Here is a 9,079-nt window from a genome sequence, read left to right on the forward strand (position 1 = left end):
TAGAATCCACGATACGCAGGATGGTTCCCAGACCAGAGGTGGCACCAGTTCCAAGTCGGGCTGGTTTGATAGTACCAAGCGGCTCCTGCAATCTGCCATCCAGAAGCGGGGCAGCTTACTTTTGTTTGCCAGGGAAACGGGCCGAGGTTTGTGTCTGGGGGCCTATGGCTGGGAGTGACCGGCTGGCTCCTGAAAAGCTACGATAGGCAGGATGGTTACCAGACTCATGGTGGCACCAGTGCCACGTTGGGCTGATTTGATAGTACCAAGCGGCTCCTGCAATCTGCCATCAAAAAGTTGGCAGGCGAGTTTTGTTTTCCAGGGAAAAGCGCCGTTGTTTTTGTTTGGGGGCCTATGGCTGGGAGTGGCCTGCTGGCTAATTCGAATCCACGATACGCAGGATGGTTCCCAGACCTGAGGTGGCACCAGTGCCAAGTCGGGCTAGTTTAATGGTGCAAAGTGGCTCCTGCAATCTGCCATGAAAAAGTTTGCAGGCGAGTTTTGTTTTCCAGGGAAAAGCGCCGTTGTTTGTGTTTGGTGGACTGTGGCTGGGAGTGGCCGGCTGGCTCCTTAGAATCCACGATACGCAGGATGGTTCCCAGACCAGAGGTGGCACCAGTTCCAAGTCGGGCTGGTTTGATAGTACCAAGTGGCTCCTGCAATCTGCCATCCAGAAGCGGGGCAGCTTACTTTTGTTTGCCAGGGAAACGGGCCGAGGTTTGTGTCTGGGGGCCTATGGCTGAGAGTGACCGGCTGGCTCCTGAAAAGCTACGATAGGCAGGATGGTGACCAGACTCATGGTGGCACCAGTGCCAAGTTGGGCTGATTTGATAGTATCAAGCGGCTCCTGCAATCTGCCATCAAAAAGTTGGCAGGCCAGTTTTGTTTTCCAGGGAAAAGTGCCGTTGATTTTTTTTGGTGGCCTGTGGCTGGGAGTGGCCGGCTGGCTCCTTAGAATCCACGATACGCAGGATGGTTCCCAGACCAGAGGTGGCACCAGTTCCAAGTCGGGCTGGTTTGATAGTACCAAGTAGCTCCTGCAATCTGCCATCCAGAAGTGGTGCAGCTTACTTTTGTTCGCCAGGGAAACGGTCGGAGGTTTTTTTCTGGGGGCCTATGGCTGGGAGTGACCGCCTGGCTCCTGAAAAGCTACGATAGGCAGGATGGTGACCAGACCCATGGTGGCACCAGTGCCAAGTTGGGCTGGTTTGATAGTACCATGTGGCTCACACAATCTGCCATCAAAAAGTTGGCAGGTGAGTTTTGTTTTCCAGGGAAAAGCGCCAATGTGTTTGGGGGCCTGTGGCTGGGAGTGGCCGGCTGGCTCCTTGGAATCCACGATACGCAGCATGGTTCCCAGACCCAAGGTGGCACCAGTGCCAAGTTGGGCTGGTTTGATAGTACCAAGTGGCTCCTGCAATCAGCCATCCAGAAGCGGGGCAGCTTACTTTTGTTTGCCAGGGAAACGGGACGAGGTTTGTGTTTGAGGGCCTATGGCTGGGAGTGACCGGCTCGGTCGTGAAAAGCTACGATAGGCAGGATGGTGACCAGACCCATGGTGGCACCAGTGCCAAGTAGGGCTGGTTTGATAGTACCAAGTAGCTCCTGCAATCTGCCATCAAAAAGTTGGCAGGCGAGTTTTGTTTTCCAGGGAAAAGCGCCGTTGATTGTGTTTGGGGGCCTGTGGCTGGGAGTGGCCGGCTGGCTCCTTAGAAACCAGGATACGCAGGATGGTTCCCAGACCCAAGCTGGCACCAGTGCCAAGTTGGGCTGGTTTGATAGTACCAAGTGGTTCCTGCAATCTGCCATCCAGAAGCGGGGCAGCTTACTTTCTTTTGTCAAGGAAACGGGCCGTGGTTTGTGTCTGGGGGCCTATGGCTGGGACTGACTGGCTCGGTCGTGAAAAGCTACGATAGGCAGGATGGTTACCAGACCCATGGTGGCACCCGTGCCAAGTTGGGCTGGTTTGATAGTACCAAGTGGCTTCTGCAATCTGCCATCTAAAAGCGGGGTAGCTGAGTTTTGCTTGCCAGAGAAAAGGGCTGTGGTATGTGTTTGGGTCCTGTGGCTGGCAGTGGCCGGCTGGCTCCTGAAATTCCATGATACGCAGCATGGTTCCCAGACCCAAGGTGGCACCAGTGCCAAGTAGGGCTGGTTTGACAGAGTCAAGCGCCTCCTGCAATCTCCCATCCAGAAGTGGGGCAGCTGAGTTTTTTTTGCCTGTGAATCGGGCCGTTGTTTTTGATAGGGGTCTGTGGCGGAGAGTGGTCGGCTGGCTCCTGTCAATCCACAATACGCAGGATGGTTCACAGACCCAAGGTGGCACCAGTGCCAAGTCGGGCTGGTTTGATAGTACCAAGTGGCTCCTGCAATCTGCCATCCAGAAGCGCGGCAGCTGAGTTTTGTTTGCCAGAGAAAAGGGCCGTGGTTTGTTTTTGGGGGCATATGGCTGGGAGTGGCCTGCTGGCTCCTGAAAATGCTCGATACGCAGGATGGCGACCAGACCCAAGGTGGCACCAGTGCCAAGTTGTGCTGTTTTTGTAGTACCAAGTGTGTCCTGCAATTTGCCATCCAGAAGAGGGACAGTTGAGTTTTGTTTGCCAGAGAAAAGGGCCGTGGTTTGTGTTTGAGGGCATATGGCTGAGAGTGGCCGGCTGACCCCTGAAAATCCACAATAGGCAGGATGGTTCCCAGAGCCAAGGTGGCACCAGTGCCAAGTCGGGCTGGGTTGATAGTACTAAATAGCTCCTGCAATCTGCCATCCAGAAGCGGGGCAGCTTAATTTTGTTTGCCAGGGAAACTAGCCGAGGTTTTTGTCTGGGGGCCTATGGCTGGGAGTGACCGGCTGTCTCCTGAAAAGCTACGATAGGCAGGATGGTGACCAGACCAGAGGTGGCACCAGTGCCAAGTCGGGCTAGTTTGATGGTGAAAAGTGGCTCCTGCAATCTGCCATGAAAAAGTTGGCAGGCGAGTTTTGTTTTCCAGGGAAAAGTGCCGTTGTTTGTGTTTGGTGGACTGAGGCTGGGAGTGGCCGGCCGGCTCCTTAGAATCCACGATACGCAGGATGGTTCCCAGACCAGAGGTGGCACCAGTTCCAAGTCGGGCTGGTTTGATAGTACCAAATAGCACCTGCAATCTGCCATCCAGAAGCGGGGCAGCTTACTTGTGTTTGCCAGGGAAACGGGCCGAGGTTTGTGTCTGGGGGCCTATGGCTGGGAGTGACCGGCTGGCTCCTGAAAAGCTACGATAGGCAGGATGGTTACCAGACACAAGGTGGCACCAGTGCCAAGTTGGGCTGATTTGATAGTACCAAGCGGCTCCTGCAATCTGCCATCAAAAAGTTGGTAGGCGAGTTTTGTTTTCCAGGGAAAAGCGCCATTGTGTTTGGGGGCCTGTGGCTGGGAGTGGCCGGCTGGCTCCTTAGAATCCACGATACGCAGGATGGTTCCGAGACCAGAGGTGGCACCAGTTCTAAGTTGGGCTGGTTTGATACCACAAAGTGGCTCCTGCAATCTGCCATCCAGAAGCGGGGCAGCTTACTTTTGTTTGCCAAGGAAACTGGCCGTGGTTTGTGTCTGGGAGCCTATGGCTGGGAGTGACCGGCTGGCTCCTGAAAAGCTACGATAGGCAGGATGGTGACCAGACCCATGGTGGCACCACTGCCAAGTTGGGCTGGTTTGATAGTACCAAGTGGCTCCTGCAATCTGCCATCAAAAAGTTTCCAGGCGAGTTTTGTTTTCCAGGGAAAAGTGCCGTTGTTTGTGTTTGGTGGACTGTGGCTGGGAGTGGCTGGCTGGCTCCTTAGAATCCACGATACGCAGGATGGTTCCCAGACCCGAGGTGGCACCAGTTCCAAGTCGGGCTGGTTTGATAGTACCAAGTGGCTCCTGCAATCAGCCATCCAGAAGCGGGGCAGCTTACTTTTGTTTGCCAGGGAAACGGGCCGAGGTTTGTGTCTGGGGGCCTATGGCTGGGAGTGACCGGCTGGCTCCTGAAAAGCTACGATAGGCAGGACGGTGACCAGACCCATGGTGGCACCAGTGCCAAGTTGGGCTGGTTTGATAGTACCAAGTGGCTCACACAATCTGCCATCAAAAAGTTGGCAGGCGAGTTTTGTTTTCCAGGGAAAAGCGCCGTTTTTTGTGTTTGGGGGCCTGTGGCTGGGAGTGGCCGGCTGGCTCCTTAGAACCCAGGATACGCAGGATGGTTCCCAGACCCAAGCTGGCACCAGTGCCAAGTTGGGCTGGTTTGAGATTACCAAGTGGTTCCTGCAATCTGCCATCCAGAAGCGGGGCAGCTTACTTTTGTTTGCCAGAGAAACGGGCCGTGGTTTTTTTTTGGGGGCATATGGCTGGGAGTGGCCGGCTAGCTCCTTAAAATCCTCGATACGCAGGATGGTGACCAGACCCAAGGTGGCACCAGTGCCAAGTTGTGCTGTTTTTGTAGTACCAAGTGCGTCCTGCAATTTGCCATCCAGAAGAGGGGCAGTTGATTTTTGTTTGCCAGAGAAAAGGGCCGTGGTTTGTGTTTGAGGGCATATGGCTGAGAGTGGCCGGCTGACCCCTGAAAATCCAAAATAGGCAGGATGGTTCCCAGAGCCAAGGTGGCACCAGTGCCAAGTCGGGCTGGTTTGATAGTACTAAATACCTCCTGCAATCTGCCATCCAGAAGGGGGGCAACTTAATTTTGTTTGCCAGGGAAACGGGCCGAGGTTTGTGTCTGGGGGCCTATGGCTGGGAGTGACCGGCTGCCTCCTGAAAAGCTACGATAGGCAGGATGGTGACCAGACCCATGGTGGCACCAGTGCCAAGTTGGGCTGATTTGATAGTACCAAGTGGCTCCTGCAATCTGCCATCAAAAAGTTGGCAGGCCAGTTTTGTTTTCCAGGGAAAAGCGCCGTTGTTTGTGTTTGGGGGCCTGTGGCTGGGAGTGGCCGGCTGGCTAATTAGAATCCACGATACGCAGGATGGTTCCCAGACCAGAGGTGGCACCAGTGCCTAGTCGGGCTAGTTTGATGGTGCAAAGTGGTTCCTGCAATCTGCCATCCAGAAGCGGGGTAGCTTACTTTTGTTTGCCAGGGAAACGGGCTGAGGTTTTTGTTTGGGGGCCTGTGGCTGGGAGTGGCCAGCTGGCTCCTTAGAATCCACGATACGAAGGATCGTTCCCAGACCAGAGGTGGCACCAGTGCCAAGTTGGGCTGGTTTGATGGTGCAAAGTGGCTCCTGCAATCTGCCATGAAAAAGTTGGCAGGCGAGTTTGGTTTTCCAGGGAAAAGCGCCGTTGTTTGTGTTTGGTGGACTGTGGCTGGGAGTGGCCGGCTGGCTCCTTAGAATCCACGATACGCAGGATGGTTCCCAGACCAGAGGTGGCACCAGTTCCAAGTCGGGCTGGTTTGATAGTACCAAGTGGCTCCTGCAATCTGCCATCCAGAAGCGGGGCAGCTTACTTTTGTTTGCAAGGGAAACGGGCCGAGGTTTTTGTCTGGGGGCCTATGGCTGGGAGTGACCGGCTGGCTCCTGAAAAGCTACGATAGGCAGGATGTTTGCCAGTCCCATGGTGGCACCAGTTCCAAGTTAGGCTGATTTGATAGTACCAAGCGGCTCCTGAAATCTGCCATCAAAAGGTTGGCAGGCGAGTTTTGTTTTCTAGGGAAAAGTGCCGTTGATTTGGTTTGGTGGCCTGTGGCTGGGAGTGGCCGGCTGGCTCCTTAGAATCCACGATACGCAGGATGGTTCCCAGACCAGAGGTGGCACCAGTGACAAGTCGGGCTTGTTTGATAGTACCAAGTGGCTCCTGCAATCTGCCATCCAGAAGCGGGGCAGCTTACTTTTGTTTGCAAGGGAAACGGGCCGAGGTTTTTGTCTGGGGGCCTATGGCTGGGAGTGACTGGCTGGCTCCTGAAAAGCTACGATAGGCAGGATGGTTACCAGGCTCATGGTGGCACCAGTGCCACGTTGGGCTGATTTGATAGTACCAAGCCGGTCCTGCAATCTGCCATCAAAAAGCTGGCAGGCGAGTTTTGTTTTCCAGAGGAAAGCTCCGTTGTTTGTGTTTGGGGGCCTGTGGCTGAGAGTGGCCGGCTGGCTTATTAGAATCCACGATACGCAGGATGGTTCCCAGACCAGAGGTGGCACCAGTGCCAAGTCGGGCTAGTTTGATGGTGCAAAGTGGCTCCTGCAATCTGCCATGAAAATGTTGGCAGGCGAGATTTGTTTTCCAGGGAAAAGTGCCGTTGTTTGTGTTTGGTGGACTGTGGCTGGGAGTGGCCGGCTGGCTCCTTAGAATCCACGATACGCAGGATGGTTCCCAGACCAGAGGTGGCACCAGTGCCAAGCCGGGCTGGTTTGATAGTACCAAGTGGCTCCTGCAATCTGCCATCCTGAAGCGGGGTAGCATACTTTTGTTTGCCCGGGAAACGGGCAGAGCTTTGTGTCTGGGGCCCATGGCGGGGCGTGACCGGCTGGCTCCTGAAAAGCTACGATAGGCAGGATGGTGACCAGACCCATGGTGGAACCAGTGCCAAGTTGGGCTGGTTTGATAGTACCAAGTGGTCCCTGCAATCTGCCATCAAAATGTGGGCAGGCCAGTTTTGTTTTCCAGGGAAAAGCGCCGTTGTTTTTGTTTGGGGGCCTGTGGCTGGGAGTGGTCGGCTGGCTCCTTAGAATCCACGATACACAGGATGGTTCCGAGACCAGTAGTGGCACCAGTTCCAAGTCAGGCTGGTTTGATACCACAAAGTGGCTCCTGCAATCTGCCATCCAGAAGCGGGGCAGCTTACTTTTGTTTTCCAAGGAAACAGGCCGTGGTTTGTGTCTGGGGGCCTATGGCTGGGAGTGACCGGCTCGGTCGTGAAAAGCTACGATAGGCAGGATGGTGACCAGACCCATGGTGGCACCAGTGCCAAGTTGGGCTGGTTTGATAGTACCAAGTGGCTCCTGCAATCTGCCATCAAAAAGTTGGCAGGCGAGTTTTCTTTTCCAGGGAAAAGCGCCGTTGTTTTTGTTTGGGGGCCTGTGGCTGGGAGTGGCCGGCTGGCTCCTGAAAAGCTACGATAGGCAGGACGGTTACCAGACCCATGGTGGCACCAGTGCCAAGTTGGGCTGGTTTGATAGTACCAAGTGGCCCCTGCAATCTGCCATCCAAAAGCGGGGTAGCTGAGTTTTGCTTGCCAGAGAAAAGGGCTGTGGTATGTGTTTGGGTCCTGTGGCTGGCAGTGGCCGTCTGGCTCCTGAAATTCCATGATACGCAGCATGGTTCCCAGACCCAAGGTGGCACCAGTGCCAAGTAGGGCTGTTTTGACAGCGTCAAGCGCCTCTTGCAATCTCCCATCCAGAAGTGGGGCAGCTGAGTTTTTTTTGCCTGTGAATCGGGCCGTTCTTTTTGATTGGGGTCTGTGGCGGAGAGTGGTCGGCTGGCTCCTGTCAATCCACAATACGCAGGATGGTTCACAGACCCAAGGTGGCACCAGTGCCAAGTCGGGCTGGTTTGATAGTACCAAGTGGCTCCTGCAATCTGCCATCCAGAAGCGGGGCAGCTGAGTTTTGTTTGCCAGAGAAACGGGCCGTGGTTTTTTTTTGGGGACATATGGCTGGGAGTGGCCGGCTGGCTCCTTAAAATCCTCGATACGCAGGATGGTGACCAGACCCAAGGTGGCACCAGTGCCAAGTTGTGCTGTTTTTGTAGTACCAAGTGCGTCCTGCAATTTGCCATCCAGAAGAGGGGCAGTTGAGTTTTGTTTGCCAGAGAAAAGGGCCGTGGTTTGTGTTTGAGGGCATATGGCTGAGAGTGGCCGGCTGACCCCTGAAAATCCAAAATAGGCAGGATGGTTCCCAGAGCCAAGGTGGCACCAGTGCCAAGTCGGGCTGGTTTGATAGTACTAAATAGCTCCTGCAATCTGCCATCCAGAAGCGGGGCAACTTAATTTTGTTTGCCAGGGAAACGGGCCGAGGTTTGTGCCTGGGGGCCTATGGCTGGGAGTGACCGGCTGGCTCCTGAAAAGCTACGATAGGCAGGATGTTTCCCAGACCAGAGATGGCACCAGTGCCAAGTCGGGCTAGTTTGATGGTGAAAAGTGGCTCCTGCAATCTGCCATCAAAAAGTTGGCAGGCGAGTTTTGTTTTCCAGGGAAAAGTGCCGTTGATTTTGTCTGGTGGACTGTGGCTGGGAGTGGCCGGCTGGCTCCTTAGAATCCACGATACGCAGGATGGTTCCCAGACCAGAGGTGGCACCAGTTCCAAGTCGGGCTGGTTTGATAGTACCAAGTGGCTCCTGCAATCTGCCATCCAGAAGCGGGGTAGTTTACTTTTGTTTGCCAGGGAAACGGGCCGAGGTTTGTGTCTGGGGGCCTATGGCTGAGAGTGACCGGCTGGCTCCTGAAAAGCTACGATAGGCAGGATGGTGACCAGACTCATGGTGGCACCAGTGCCAAGTTGGGCTGATTTGATAGTATCAAGCGGCTCGTGCAATCTGCCATCAAAAAGTTGGCAGGCCAGTTTTGTTTTCCAGGGAAAAGTGCCGTTGATTTTTTTTGGTGGCCTGTGGCTGGGAGTGGCCCGCTGGCTCCTTAGAATCCACGATACGCAGGATGGTTCCCAGACCAGAGGTCACACCAGTTCCAAGTCGGGCTTGTTTGATAGTACCAAGTGGCTCCTGCAATCTGCCATCCAGAAGCGGGGCAGCTTACTTTTGTTTGCCAGGGAAACGGGCCGAGGTTTGTGTCTGGGGGCCTATGGCTGGGAGTGACTGGCTGGCTCCTGAAAAGCTACGATAGGCAGGATGGTTACCAGACTCATGGTGGCACCAGTGCCACGTTGGGCTGATTTGATAGTACCAAGCGGCTCCTGCAATCTGCCATCAAAAAGTTGGCAGGCGAGTTTTGTTTTCCAGGGGAAAGCGCCGTTGTTTGTGTTTGGGGGCCTATGGCTGGGAGTGGCCGGCTGGCTAATTAGAATCCACGATACGCAGGATGGTTCCCAGACCAGAGGTTGCACCAGTGCCAAGTCGGGCTAGTTTGATGGTGCAAAGTGGCTCCTGCAATCTGCCATGAAAAAGTTGGCAGGCGAGTTTTGTTTTCCAGGGA

This window comes from Melospiza melodia, unplaced genomic scaffold (assembly GCF_035770615.1).
Source record: "Melospiza melodia melodia isolate bMelMel2 unplaced genomic scaffold, bMelMel2.pri scaffold_34, whole genome shotgun sequence".
NCBI lineage: Eukaryota > Metazoa > Chordata > Aves > Passeriformes > Passerellidae > Melospiza > Melospiza melodia.